General features: G+C 40.2%; 1 protein-coding gene across 1 annotated transcript in view; it reads right to left on the bottom strand.

Moving 5' to 3' along the window:
- Positions 1-15,696, bottom strand: part of LOC150085078 (adenosine receptor A2b-like) — a 114,105-nt gene extending 98,409 nt beyond the window's left edge. The window contains exon 1 of the mRNA XM_090375752.1: positions 15,592-15,696. The gene's annotated coding sequence lies outside the window, so the exon portion shown is untranslated. The remainder of the gene's footprint in view (positions 1-15,591) is intronic.
- Positions 15,697-16,217: the final 521 nt, after the last annotated feature.

Here is a 16,217-nt window from a genome sequence, read left to right as displayed (position 1 = left end):
CCTACGCCATATAATAAATGCCTGGGTTTGATTCTTTCTCAAAGTAAAGTTGAGAAATACTTCCACTGGGGCAGGAGAAACATTTAAGGAGTCCTTCCACATCTTGACTGAGTCTGGTTTCGTGCGAACGCTGCACTTTTTCCCCTCACAGAAACATGATTTTTTTCATAAGCACAACAGGCAAGCCCAGTCCACCTCTCATAAGAAGAAGACATTCAACATGATTAGCGTTGCTCTGGCAACGGACCGGCGCATTGCACTAGTAGGTAGCTAAGTTTGAAGACCAATATACAGTATTTACGTGTACAATTTATTACATAAGTTTTTATACAAATATACATTGTTGCTCAGCTTTTAAAACCCAAGGGCCTATAAGGCTTCCAAAATCTGGCAATGAAAATGAGGTATTTAAATTATTCATTGCAAAAAAATTATAAATCCAAATAAACGTCACGAAAGTACAAATATCATCTTGTATTATTCTAATTTTGTCCACTCCCGTTGATGGCTGTTTCTTAATTTCAGTTGTTTACCTTGTCCTGTTCATTTTCTCTTTCGTTGTACATGACAGAAGTAGCATTACTTCTACCGTAGTAATTAACACACCTTAAAAACTTAACTACTTTTTAGTATAATGAACCAGTCCGTTGCCAAGACCACGATAATCACATCGAATTTCTTGAGAGGAGGAATATACACCCAACTTAAGGAGCAGTAGAGAATTTTGCTAGTAGGGAAAAGGTGATTATCCCTTTGTATAAGGGAGTAGTGCTTACAGGTCTGGAGGCCTAATTTTAGGAAGGATGTAGAGTTGCTTGAGCGAGTACAAAGAAGGGCACAAGCTAAGAAGGGAACTAAGGGGTCCTCTTACCAAGAAAGGCTTAAGTTCTGCAAATTGCGGCGTCTGGAGTAGGCACCTGCAAGGTGTATAAGGCCTTGAATGGATTGGGCAGGCTCAATTTTGATGGGAATCTTCCTCTTGCTCAGATTATGAACCTGAGGGGGCATAAATTCAAATTGAGAAAAGATAGTTGTAGAATAGATGTGCGAAAATTTGCCTTTAGCCAGCGGGTAGTTGATTGCTGGAACAAACTTCCATCTGTCGTTGTAGAAGAAAATAAATTCAAGGAGGAACTGGACAAACTTTTAGAAGGAATGGATGTGTGAAATAGTTTTTTTTTTTTGACTGATGCTACATAAGCTTGCTTTCTTGCATCACATGCCTCTACTACTACTAGTACATCGGCGCTTCATGACCTTTGTTACCTTGGCACATTTTCCACCCAACCCAGCCATATCCTTGAAAATAAATAAAAAATCTATAACTGATGCTTATTCGATCGCGTTACAAGTTTAGGAGACATTCACAGCTCTTATTAAGCGGGTATATTCTGACACCGAAATAAAAGAGCAATTCCTAAAAAATGCCATGGTGTGTAATTGTCATTTTCATATTTTACCTCCCTATTGTTTATGAGAAAGCGCCGATATCAGGGATGTCGGATGGAATTTTGAACGACAGTATTAACTTACAGATGAAAAGCGACATGTCACAATGGAATTCATCTGTGGATAGACAGAAAGCAAATCTGTACGGTGGTAAAAAGATCAAGTCTTCTGACATGATGTCATTCGATATTGTTGTTTATGGTCTAGAAAATCAGACTTCATTCCTCCCAGTTTTAATTCCCTCATATGGCGTTCTCTTAATGGATCGAGGGAACGCTATTATTGGAAAGTCCAGTCTGATTAAAAACAATTCCGCCATCTTGGCTTTCGATGGCTAGACTTCTTATTAAAAACTAACGTCGAAGATCATTAGTTCCGAGGCATTCCTGCTTGCACGTGATGGCTTTGCGTGGGTTTTAAATACGCGTTGACGTTGTGTGGCTATTCGCCGTCCTTTTAAGTTAAGAGTTTCGCTGCTAAGAGTCGGGAAATAGCACACAGAGGATCAACTATGACCTTTCGCAAGCGCTCGAAACGAAAGCTAAAATATGGTAAACTGCACGAGATATGAATGTAAAATCCACTCAAAATTCTACTCGAGAGAGATTTCTGGCATTCAAATGATAAAAATGCCATACGAGGAGGAATTTTTCATAGGAAACACATAAGAAGGATTAGGTTCAAATGCACAGAATCAGCGGAGGAATGTAAAGTATAACTCTCCCCTCCTCACTCCCAGCACTGCCTCTTACTATCATGAAAGATTAGTTTGGCCTCTCCTTTTTTTCTAGGCACAGTTGTATATAAAAAACAAATTTCCTTTTATACATGATAAATCACTGTGATATTCGTAGATACTGTGATTCAGTATTTCTAACCAACTCCTCCTTCCATCGAAAGCAGTACCAATGAGTACTCAACTGTGTTGTCTGTTGTAAAATTTTAGGCGCATCAGCCATATTGTGCAGTATATATTAAGTATGTACCCATAAAAATTCCTGACGTCATCGACAGGATTGGACCTCGGATGTTTTCTACCCCGTGTGAGGAGGATAGCGATTCTACCAACTGTGCTACCGCGAAGGCAGGAGTACTTACAGATCAAGATTAATATAAGAATAAAATTTACTCTTAAAATACGATATTAAAAGTTCCAGTGCCTCTTCTCAACGCGTTAAACTATCGTGTTCGTTAATAATTCATTGAAAATGTCTAAACAATTTGAATCTAAGTGGTTGGAGACAAAGTACACTGCCTGACCACTTATTAGGATCATGGAGGTTTGCATTATATGCAACCAGGCAGTGTATTGCTAATAAGTATGATTTCAGGCCTGGAAGCTAGGCGTTGGCATGTCTGATGGCCACAACAAAATAAAATACGGTTTATTAGAAAGTAGCTTAACAAATTTAAACACTTGTAAGCACCGTAATTTTGAAAACTGGATTAATCCATCTTCCTTGGAAGCGCTGATCACGACATGCAGTTACCTTTCGATGACAATGAGGGGGGGGGGGGGGTACGCCGTCTCTTTGAAAGTACAACATATTAAGACAAATGCATCAAATTATAGTGGAATATCTAAAGTTTTGGTGAGTTGCAGCTACAGGTTTTCGACAAATATCCCACCAAAATCCATTGGCGTCGAGTCTGGGGATCGTGAAGACCCAATGAATGGGGCCGGCACGATTAATCCATCTTCCATAATCCATATTCATTATTCGTTGCAAAACAAATCAACAGTTAATAACCTGATTATGACTACTAATGCAATCCTTGGATCATTTGAGGAGAAAGAAGAAATGGCAATCACATATCTTGATTTACAAGCTGCGTTCGATAGTGTTCACATCCCAGCCTTGCTTAAACTCCTTCGAAATTACTATCACATCACAGGCCCAGTATTGAAGTTTCTGACATCCTTTCTTCAGAATAGAATCATCCAAATGTACATAGGAAAACAAAGGTATACTAGACAAATACATGCAGGCGTTCCACAAGGAGGAGTCCTGTCCGGAATTCTTTTCACTGCTGTCATCTACCCACTAATACACAATAGAACAGATATGATATCATATGCAGATGATTTAAAGATCTTCACAAAAATAAATTTGACCGATGAAGCCAAAAACGCCACAGTAACCATCAATAAGACCTTATCAGAAGTACAGCAGTACCTCAAGAATTTTGACCTGCAAGTGAACCCTGAGAAATCTGCCATCATGGTATTCTCTCTTAAACCCATACCAACCATAATTCAGCCTGCGATTGACGGAGTCCCGATCCCCTGCGTTGAAAAGCAAAGAGATCTGGGTGTCTTCGACAGAAAATTACGATTCCATCACCATATAGAAGAACTCTGTGCTAAATTCAACAAGAAACGGTGGGTTGCCAAGCAGCACTTGCTACACATTCACAACAGAAACCTGATAAAAATGTATATCAGGATGATGATTTTTGGAAGTGTACTGTATGGAGTAGAGTTGTGGGGCTCAGCTGCAGACACCACAATTAAACCATTAAAAGCCGCTGAATACTGGCTCCTGAAGTGGGCAACCTGGAAGTGTCATCTCCCACCACAGCAGCGCACAACACCGATGGCCAACGCGCTGAATTTAACCAGGTTTTCAGCATTAATGCACGAGAGAAGACTCATCTTCACCGTAAAAATGATTGCCGGGAGAGTCTCAGCACCCAACGTTTGGGACACCGTGTGCTGGCAGATTCCACAACCAGGTCTCCGCTCCACTCCCAAGCTTCTTGCTCTTCCTTCGAGACTACATTTGAAAGATCGGTTCCTCCCTTATCAGAAGCTCCACCTGGTTCAATCCCTGGATGCTGACTTATTTAAAATCATAGATGATAAAAAATATAGACGGATCATCCTAGATCTGCACGTGGTCTCCAGAACTACCAACTGATCTCAGATCGTTATGGCGGGGCAAGAGACTCTCAGAAAACTGGACTTGAGGAAAAGCTTTTGTTATCATAATTTGTTATTTTTGTTATTTTGTATTAGTTTTCCTTTCAAGTCAATGTTATCTGCTATGAGTACTTTTTTTATTTTTTATTATATAATTTGCTTATAATTAATCTTTACAATTCCTTTATTATCTCTGCCGTTTGTTAACCCCTGGCATGGTGCCGTGAAGGGTATTGTATGGTCGTGGTACCTGCGTGTATCGGTGAACTGTACAATAAAGATCTTATTTATTTATTATCTTATTTATTCCTTGGAAGCGCTGATCACGACATGCAGTTACCTCTCGATGACAATGAGGGGGGGGGGGGGGGTGCGCCGTCTCTTTGAAAGGACAATCGCCCATTGGGGGTCACTAGTGCTGATTTGTGGTATTAGAAAATATTCAAACATATTAAGAAGTGACAGTACTGTAATTCCTCAGCTGCAAACGTTTCCGTAGCACTTTCCAGACTGTTGATTTTGGCAGACCCAGTTCATTGTTGTTTGTTTGTTTGTTATTTAGGAGCATTAGCAACTAAGGCCATATTGCCCCGTGAATATGCGGTGGTCATTCCTGACCTTTCCGCATCCTCCATATTTGGTGGTGACGGGCTCGAACCCCGACCCAGTTCATGAGTTGCACATGTTGGTGTAGATTTTCTCGAGCTTCTGACGAACGTACAGGGGCGGACAAAATAATGGAAACACCTGATATGAAAATAGTAGTTTTTGTAATGGATACGACGTATTTATGAAAATGCCGTGGTGGAAGCTGACTGAAAGAGACCGCCGGATACTGAAAAGGATTGTAGCCCGAAAACACAAACCGTCCAGTTTCTGACAAGACAGTTCAGCGAGAACTTCATAAAGCTGAAATTTACTCAGAGCCGCTATTGCCAAGCCACTCATTACTAATGGCAATGCTGGAAAGGGGATGCAGTTGTGTAAGGAGCACAAAAACTGAACACCTGATGATTGGAAACATGTCATCTTTTCAGACGAATTCACCCTTTTTCCAACATCAGGGTGAGTTTATTTTTGGTGAATGCCAAAGGAACGCATAATCCTGACTGTCTTATGCCAATCGACAAACATGGAGGAGGAGGAGGATCAGCAATGGTTTGGGCAGCAATAACTTGGTATTCTTTAGGTCTTATCATACCCCCTGAACGGGTGAATAACTGCCACTGATTACCTTGATATTCTTTGATTTGATATTCTTCTATCAGTTATCGTGAAATGCTGAGTGATCAGGTTCATTCCATGGTATAAACGTTGTTTCCCACAAACAATGCCCTCTTAAGACAGTTCAAAATTTATTTGAATCTATTCCACTTAGATTACAAGCTATTTGAAGAGTAAAGGGTGGGTCAAACATCATATTAACTCATATCTATAACTCTTATCACAGCTGTTTACATTTTTGTCCACTCCCCTGTCCGTCTCACTTCCTCCACTGTTCATCACGCACATTTGGTCTTCCTGTTTTCTTTGCATGAGTCCCACAACGTTTGGTATTCACGAAATTTCCACTGATACATGGAAATTAATTCTACTGGGAGATTATTCGTAAAACGAGTGCAAAATCGTCTCTGAACTCTGATTTTGTTTCCTCAAATCAAAAGACACCACTGAAATCCGCCATTTTGTTTATGCTGCTGCAATTCCTCTTGGGGGGAGCGTTATTTATTTATTTATTGTAAGCGGTAAATACTTTTTTGGTAAAAAATTTACCGCTTAATATAATAAAGAACTTCTAACGCGACTGTCCGTCCATTTCAACGATGTACTGGAGATGCCTCACCTAAACTACATCGCTGATAGCATTCCTCCTTATAAAAAAAAAAGGTAAATTGCAGCCATTATCAACCTAGTGAAGGATGGAAGCCTCCTCAACAATTCATGCTGAGGGAAAAGGACATAATCTGCCACGCTGGTCCAGTGCGGGTTGGCAGATCGACCGTATTTAGCAGTCAAGGGCTTGAACCCCGGTCTACTCAAAGAGCGCGTGCTACTGCACTCTCGCTCCTGACCACTCGGCTACGGAGGCCTTAATCTGGGGAGACCCTCCTTATGGGTCTCCCCAGATTAAGCCTGAAGCCTTAAACCTACATTTTTTTTGTATTAGATATCTTGGTATCAGAATAGGTGTAACTGTTTGAATTACTCCTGCTTTTTATACTATGATATTTCGTTCTAATATGAAATATGTGTCTATGCTGCATATATTGTGGATGTATAATAACGATAATCATTTATCCTCTGTGCTCTCCTCAACATTTTCGCATTTTCTTTTCTTTGCTTTCAAGAAAATGCTTGGACTGATGAGTGCGTGCAATTTCCTTCAGAAGTTTAAAGAACATTCAACTTGTTTTTTTTCTAATAAAAGTGATCTGTTATCACTTCAAATTGCCTGTCATTGCATGATAGATAGCTTACTGAGCTTCATCAAAGATATCATTATGGGAGGCAATTTTTCCTTTGAGACAGCATTCCCATGATGAAGCTATTGTTCACAGGAATGCTGCATCTACAGGGGTACTGCATACCCTACTTTACAAAAGTTGGTTGGGATTTTTTGGTGCTTCGGCTAATTTCGTAATGTTAGGCCCAGTTTTTGTCACTTACAAGTGCGTATTTATGGGTCGATTTTCATATTATTTTAGCTCAAAACCATGGTTACTCGAATTTATAATTTGCATTGCCCGTCTGGTCATGTTGTCAGAAGCCAAACAAAACTTCAAATCAGGGCAATAAAATCTCTGAAGACTTTAAATAAACAACCTATTTGAATATCATCGTATTGATTTTGCAAAATATTTAATAGATATAAAACTGAATAGTTTGGAGAATATAAGAATCATTATTGGATTGGGATTTGTGCATAAAATTTGCACAACTAAAAAAATGCATGATTTCACCAAATGTCTTTAGATGCCGCTTAAAGTGAAGAAAGCGATGGAAATCTGATGGGTTTTCAAATCACTCATTAATAATCTTGACAGTTGATTGGGACGAAGTTGCTTGGAACTTGACGAAAATTCAGTTCCTGATGGACAATACCCCAAAAGAAATATAAACATTTGACTGATTTCTTTTACACTTATTGATTCGTTTCAGTTTTAGCAACATTAACTGAAGTTCGTGGGCGTTCAGGCCGTTATTCATCTTCTCTCTCCCGTAAAGTGACACGTATTACGAATATTTTTTTCTGACATCCTACTCCATGATACAACCATAATTTCTTTTTGGATTTCTATTGGTTTCTTGCCAGCAGTCAATTCCGCCTAATTCGTTGCATATCGCTGTATAAATGCACAATTCGTATTTACATACTGTGCTGATTTCAATTTATGTGTGGTTGGGGAAAAGACTGGATTGAAATCCCACCTTTACGGGAGGAATTTCTATGGACTTTTTTCACAATGTGGCTGAGTTAGCGGTATCACGGTAGACCGACTGGTTTCACCTGCAGACATAGGATAGTGTTATTGTTATGCGGTTCCCATGGCTTCCCACAAATCCGCGTTAAGTACTCTGTTAACATTACAAAGCCAGTCAGTGTGGGTTGTGTGAGTAGTGTGTTGTTTGACTGGCCTCTTCGTTACTGGGAGGCGCAGTCACCAGGAAGGAGCCTCCCAGCATCCGTCCACTGCCACGAGGAGCCGGACCAGGGAGTTAAAAGGCATCTGACGGGCCGTCCACACTCCTGCAGGAGCGAGAGTGGGAAGGGGCAAAGGATAGAGCAGATAAGAGACAAGAAAGTGGAAGATAGGGAAGATAACGGGGGATGACAGAGCGTAGGCATCCCCCCAGGCGAAAAGGAGCAGGAAGAGTGCTAGGTGCAGTTGTGGGAGTCCTGGGGAAGGACTGTGGGTAGGGAGAAGAGAACAGGTAAAGTTCAAATTAAAGAGTCCGGGATCGTCACAATGGAGAATCACGGAGCGGCGTCGGCAGGGCTGGCCGCAATTTGCAGTTTCATGATTGGAAGTTTCCGGTGCTGGTTATCAGTTGCTGTGTGGAGGAGGTTATCCATGAGTAGTGTTAGGGAGTTGCAGATGATTCCAGCGTCGACGAAAGACCTCGTTGGCATAACTGGTCAGTGCACGGAAGACATCGTTAGATTCCAGTAACTTGGTTTCTGGCCGAAGTGATGAAGTGTGGAGGTCTAGGAGTAGTTGGGTTCTTAGATCTAAGTATATGTTGCATGAGTGCATCACGTGATCCCAGTCTTCAGGTTCTCCGCAGGTGCAGAGGGCATCCTCGACTAGGCCGAACTCTAGAAGGCGTCTCTTAAAGGACCCATGACCAGTTAATAGGAAGGAAGCATAGAAGTGTGGGAAGAACCAAGTGAAACGTTGTTTGTTGACGTAGGTTACCTCAGGGAGGAAAACTTGAGAGTTGCACCAGTTGTGGAGTTATTCCAGCGGGTTTGCCATAGTTTATCAATTCTTCACCTGCAGAAAGTATGAATTATATCGATTTGAATATAAGGTGTTTTATATGTCTCAGTAAAATTACTCATATTAAAATGAGTAACTTTGCTGAGTAGTGAATTTATATGAAATTTTATTTCAAATTCGAGCAAGATACAACAGAAACACATCAAATGTTGAAAACAGCTTTCGGAGAAGATGTTGAACGTCATTTGAGGAACTTTGGTTCGCGAAGTTTAAAGTGGGTTGTTGGTCAGTCGAAGATGATCCTCGTTCTGGCTCTCCTTCAACTTCAAAAACGAATGATTCAGTCGCTCGTATTCGTGATCTGATCAGAAGCGATTGACTTTTGATTATCCTTGAAGTTTCAAGTAAAATAGTATTTTTTATGGGACATATTAACATAAAATTTGCCAAGCATTTCAGCTGTTTGCGCCTCACATCCTTACTAATGACCACAAAGAGTGGTGAGTACTCGCTGTCAGAACCTTTGTCAACGTGTTACTCTTAACCCACACTTTGTTCTTTCATCGTTACTGGTGATGAGTAGTGGCTATCACTCGGAAACAAAGGCACAATCTCTCTTTTAATCGAAGTCCTCTTTCTTCGTCTTCTCCAAGGCTCAAAAAAGCACGACAATCTCAATCAAATGTGAAGACATGCTTTTCGCATATTTTTAACTCTCAGAGCATTGTTCATTATGAATTTGTACTTCATGGTCAGCCAGTGTGCGTGTGTTAAGTGTCAAAGGAATTAAGACTATGAGGCGTCAGTATATTGTGTCTATAAATTTCTTGTATTCTGTGGTCGAATTGTCTGTTGGACGAAAAACCCGAGCATTCGTAAGATAAAACCATGCAGTCTTCGACTGAGACCGAATAACTTAAGCACGTTGTGAAAAAAATAATAAAAATCCTTCGTATCATTGACGGAATTCGAACCTAGGCCTTTTCCACCCGGCTGAAAGGTTCGGTTTAGCTCACTATAATTTTGTTTTCGTTTCTCAATCTAAAACTCCTTGAAAAGTTACACATTTGCAACGACTGAGAGAATTATTGAGATCGCAGCACATGAACTATTGGCAATTCCAAAATAAGCCTATCAGGAAAACTTCCAGAGGTTGCAAATGCATCGGAATAGTGTGCAGTGTCAGTGCAACTACTTTGAAGGAGATCCATCCTGATAGCCGAGCTTCAAAATGTACAGATGACATAATGATATAAATCAATACATTGGGCAATATGCGACTGGAGAGATAGATAAATCAGTTTTATGCGCAATTTTACATTATTTCGCGATTTTTTTCTGTTGAAATAAAAGAAATATAATTCATCACTGTACAGAGATGCAACAGCATATTATTTATTTTAAAATCGTTTGTAACGCTGTACACTAATATTTATAATAAGAGGTTAAGACTGTACTCTGTGCAGGCAATAAAAACAATTTGGACACCGAGTAACAATCACTGACCATAAATACCGTCGTGTACATTAGTCGGGTGGAATACGTCCGTAAATCTTCAATAATTCATTTCAGTTTTAGGGTGGGAGCAGTTATTTTCTGAAGAGATTATATCCAGATTATTTTCTGAAGCAATTTGTGCAAATGAAGTAAAGCATTATATAACTTAGAGAAACTCTATTCTTCTCCTCCTGAGATCGGCTAACGACAGCCCGATTGAAGAGGCTTTTAACGATTCTTCCAGTTTCCGACGGGATTCAAAACGATATCTCTTCGAGTAATGTGATTATCCTAGGTTGTCCCAATACTTTTGGTAACATGGTGTATAATTAAAATTGGCTTACTCGAATTTATAATTTGCTGCTTTCTTCTTTTCCCATAAATTTGTGCTGCTTTCTGTGTACCTTTCTGGGCAACCCTGTGTATACTTCTTTCATATACAGTATATAATGAGTGGGCAATGAATCATGACCACCAACCTAACAACATAGCGCCAACTGTGGTGCAGATAACCACATGAATGCATGGCAGTATGGAGCTGAATAAACTGTAAAAATCACGAGGAGATATTTCCAGCCATGCGACTGCAAGACATCGTCTCCAAACGAGTGATAAGTGGCGAACCCCGCTATACTGTCACGGAAGGATGTATCTTAATAAAGATGGGGAGTAGTTTTCGTTGATACCTTTTACAGATGTGAAACAGCATCTCTTAAAGATTTGTTGGAGCTGTTTGCTGCTTTTTTTTTAATTCTCTCCCTGTAAATGTAAGTATATAATGTTTACATTTAGAGGACACGAAATGGTCTCTTCTCAACTCCCTGACAAACTGCTACCGGACCAAAACAAAAAAAAGAAGTAGAACGCTGCTAGTGAAGAAATAATGGTATTGGCTATATTTTCATGGCACATTCTCGGTCTGATTCCAATGACCAGCAACGAGGATAAAAGTGGATACTTGACCATTATTACAAGTAAAGTGTACCCAACAATGTTACAAGTTTAAACGGTAACATAGATGGGTACGTCCTGGACAGTAATAGGCTGGTCACCATGCAGAGTGCATGAGGAACAGACGGGGAAAGTAATACAGGCGAAAGGTGGATAAATACAACATGGTCCTTGTAAACTGGCTTGCAGTTACATGTAAAGTAGATATGACTGAAACAGCGGTGAGATTTATAGAGAACTTATATTTACAATAGTTAAGAAAATACGATTTTAAATTATTTAAAATAGAAGCCCGAGGTTTGAGAATTTTAAATATGAAACAATTCACAAAGAAGCAGAAGGTACTCCAAGTCACTTTCTAGCAGGTAGATAATCTTTTAAATCTCATTTTCAGTATCGAAGACCCGTTGGTATGAAAAGCTTCCAAGTTGATATTTGGAAAAAAAGGACCATTTTTCAGTGTGTGATAATCCAGTGTTGCTAGTGGTCGAATTACGAGTGGGTAGTCTCTGCTCATGTGCCACATGAACCAACTTAAGCCGAAGTGTTCAATGGAAAGAAGCAATTTTGCTTTTTAGTCAGAGCTTTTTATGTGAGAAGTGACATTGCTTTTCTTTACTCAAAGCGGAACAAAAGTGGTTTTCTTCTGGTACAGATGTACAACGACTAGAAAATGCAAGCCTGCCGGTACTTACCGTTAAAGATTCTTTTACAGAATTTCTTTTTTGAGTTCTGTCTGGTAACATTTTAACCATAAATACAGGCTTAAATGAATTCATTTTGGGGAGAAATAATTGATAAAACTTTGGCCATACCGTATAAAGATTTATATATATTATTTTTTAATAAACATCATAACGTTAATGTGCATCGAGAAATCAGTGAAACTTTTGGGCCACTGTCTAATCTCACCCCGTTCTAAGAACACCGGAAACCTCTAGACAAGATAAGTGGGCACATTGCCACTTATCGAAGGATCACGTGTGTAAGAAGCAGGAAATTTGTTTGGGACAATAAAGCTTACTCCAAGAACTAATAAGCACATGATTCTCGGATGACTATATGACGTCATAGTGTTTTTAAGTTACTGTATAACTATACCATACACTACCCTACAAAAATATTAGAGAACGTAAATCTTCCGCTCGCTGGAGACATTTTCTTCTTGTTGCAGGTTATGTTCCACAATAACCATTGATTTAAGGCCTTAGACAGTGTGTGGGTCTATGCATGATTAAAGTAGGCTATGTACTGTAATGATGCTCTGCCTATGACCACTGTTCATACTCTTCTTGTAGGTATGTTGTAACACGTGAGGAAGCATGCCAGTGCGCATTTCATTCGCCTTCGGCGGAAGGCATAAAAAGCAAGTTTTAACTTGTTACACGCAAATCTATCGGAAAGCTGCTTTGGGTGAACATTTGTTTGTTCACTTTATAAAAGGCGCCTCCGTAGCCAGGTGGGCAGGAGCAGCAGTGCGTAGCACACGCTTCTTGATTAGACCGGGGTTCGAGCTCGTGCCCACCAAATACGGAGGATGCGGAAAGGTCAGGGAATGACTACCGCATATCCCCGGAGCAATATGGCCTTAGTTGCTAATGCTCCTAAAAACCAAATAACAACAACACTTTATAATAATAATAGCCAATTAAGACTTGCGTGAAGTTGACATGTGCAGGAAATTTCAGCGGAATAAAAACTAGTAGATATAGCGCATTCACAAGTGCAGATAATTAGCTCACGTTGAATTCAAAAGATACATATGTCTGAAAAAGAAATAAGTTGTGAAAGAAGCGCTTTTGAAAATATTTTTAAACTGGATTTATACAGCTGCATTTCTTATCTCATTTGCTTCACAAGAAGATCGGAAGAAAAAAATGTTTTTTTTCTTCCGATCTTCGGAAGTTTTTTTTCTTCGGAAAAAATTTCCGAAGTCTGGTTTGAAGAAGAAAGCCTGAAGGTGTCACTGCGTTTATTTCTTGTGAAAAGGAAAATTATTTGTTCGTCTGCTCTCCGACAACGCCCTCAACAAATGAATTAACAGGTAGCCAAGATTAGCAGACGATCAATGAGCAGCCAAGGCTGGCAGATGAACCCGCATGGCCACCTGCTGTAATAACAGAGAAGGTTATTTTATTTAATACGACTGCAAGTGAAAACACAAGGTGTTTGTTTTCATTAATGGTAATCTCTTTGCCCTCATAACTCCTGGAAACATGTGGAGGGTGCCCCACACAGTCACTGAAGGACGATCGAATTTCTGTTTCCATCGTTGCCTCTCTGACCGCGTTACTTAATGTCCTCTAGCGAACAGGATGGCAACAAAAAACAAAAAAACAACAACCTCAAATCTATAAGTAATGTTCTGTGTATCGTAAGCAATAGATATATAAAAACACTGGTAAAAAAATATGAACCTTTGTATTAAGACAGTCACAGAAAGAATAAGTGCAAATGGATGCAAAGAAAACTGTGACTTGGGGTAATGACGTGTTACCTCGTTGAGTATTAAAGACTGCACAGTAATCTGAAGCCAGAATGGGAAAAACGTGTGATCTATCAGACTTTGAAAATTTCTTATCGTGGGTGCACGTTTAGCAGGAGCCACGATTCAAGAAACGAGACAACTGGTTTCTCAAAAGGATCCGTCTGAGAAGTTTTTAATGATTGGAAAGAAAGCGGTTCTTCCATATCCCAAAGGCTTAAATGTGGCAGAAAAACAATACGTATAAGGAAGATTGTATGGAAAAGTAGTCCATCCAGCGTGCAACAAATAACGTATGAATGCAACCAAGCCCAGAGCTTCCCCTATGCGCAGAGAACTGAAGAAATTGCGTATTGGTAGTCGCTTACCTATACGAAAATCACTTCTTTCAGAGAAAAACAGAAAACCCACTTACGGTGGTGCCGAGAACATCGTGATTGCACAGTGGAACAAAGTCATGTGGTCAGACCAATCATGATGCACTTTGTTTTGCTCTGATGGTAGGCAGAGAGGTGGCCAGTACCTCACGATGCGATGGACCCTGCTTGCCTTTTTTAGAAACCGAAGCATCTGGAGTTGGTATCACGATATGGAGAAAGTTTAAAGTTTTGTTGGTACGGACTGGGTCAGTTGATACCAGTGGCAGGTCGAATACCATCCAGGGAGTACCTGAATTTTGTATCAGATCTAATGTAACCTGCATTGTTTCACTTTTATCCCGAAGGTGATGGACACTTTATGGATGATAATGGAACAGCGGATCGTGCAAGAATAGTTCGGAATACGTCTCACCAATTTCCGCTATCTTATATGGCCCCACATTCACCTGATCTAAATCTTTTTGAGAATGTGTGTGATATGCTGGAGAGAGCTATTCATCAAAGAAGTCCTCTACTTTCAACTTTGTCATAGCTACGTGATATTTTGCTGGAAGAATGGTTAAAATGCACCAAAATACCTTATAGTATCCATGTTAGGAACAAACAGCGACCCAGAAGTGAGATAAATACTGAGATCATTTCTGTTTCCTGTATTGGATTAGAATCTGATCTCTATGCAAGGACTGAGTTCCAATCTTCAGCCCTTGCACAAAACAGCGGCCTCTTCTTTTGGCAAATTGATGCCGCCCACCACTCTTTTATTTTGACCCGATGGTAGATTTACAAAGTCAATCCAGAAACGTAGCCCAACTGTATATTTATTCATGTACTCTATTTAATATTGTGGATATATTAATTGCCATCTATTAAATTAATAGATGGCAATTAATATATCCACCATCTACTTAAAATATAATTAATCTATCATAAAAAAGCGTGAGATAGCCGGAAGCCTGTCCAAAGTAGAGACTTGTGTAAACACTAGCCTGCTCGTGTTAATCTTTGCTGACTTTAGAAAATCCAGGAGGGCGTTCTGTCGAAACTGCAATTTACAACATCCTCTCAACTGCGCAACACATCTATCTGCTCATTTGGCTGATTCGCTAATGGAGCTTTCTAATTGACAATTAAAATTCCAGTCAACAACTTCATCTAAAGCTACTAAATCTCCGGTCTGAATCGCGATCATTCCAGATAACTTTGTTTATTCTCCATAAAGTCCCGGTTTTAATAGGATTACAATTCCTTGATAAAAAAAAAAAACAAGCAGAAACGCGTCTCTACGTCGCTTGTCGTATTAATCAACCCCACCCCTCTCCGGCATTCTTTAAACCCAACGTATAGCCGATTAATTCAGTTCACATGCAGCTGTAAAAGTGCTAACATTTTAGCAGTAGTGCAGATGGAAGCATGTCAATTTTGCGCTGGTTGCAAACAAGAATGAAATTCGAATCAAACACTCACCAATTCTTCAGCGTCTCTTCCGCCTCCAGCTGGCCAAGAGTGACACCATGGGCTTTAGCCGCTCGCACGTGTGCCGTACGTGCGCTTGAACGCTATCTTCCCGGTACGATGCCAACCATCACTTCACTGAGAAGATCGGAGACCAAATGCTCCTTAGTAACCGCCGCTCACAACACTTCCAGGGATCTCCGCCGCTTACATCGTGTGACGTAACTAGATCCGACTGGATGACGGAGAGCGAGTCACGTGACCGACGGGCAGGCGGCCTCGGTTTTAAATGAAAGAGTCGAATTTCGATGTCCGTGCAGAGCGTGGCAAGTCCCGTCACTGTAAGCGCGCGATGGCACGGATGAAACGCCACTTGTTTGTTGCTAGAGCCCATTTTGAAAAGTTCTTCGTTCTTTCTGTCTCCGGCGCTGGAATGAGAGAATGACAGAGTTTCACGTATGCGTATCCTTGGGCCTATAGGAATGGCTTGAAATGCTTGAAACGTTCAAGTAGACAGACTCAGAGGGGATTCTGCCACGATTAAAGGAGCAATTTCAATAAAAATGTCAGTTTTGTTACAAAGTGAATACAAAGTGGCTGTGGCTGTTTATAAAGAAGGGTACGCGTTTGTAAATGTC

The sequence above is a fragment of the Mastigoproctus giganteus genome, chromosome 6 (assembly GCF_048544385.1).
Source record: "Mastigoproctus giganteus isolate SK-2022 chromosome 6, ASM4854438v1, whole genome shotgun sequence".
In the NCBI taxonomy this organism is placed as follows: Eukaryota; Metazoa; Arthropoda; class Arachnida; order Uropygi; family Thelyphonidae; genus Mastigoproctus; species Mastigoproctus giganteus.
Note: the sequence above shows the minus strand (reverse complement) of the source record. Positions and strands in the feature narration are given on the sequence as shown.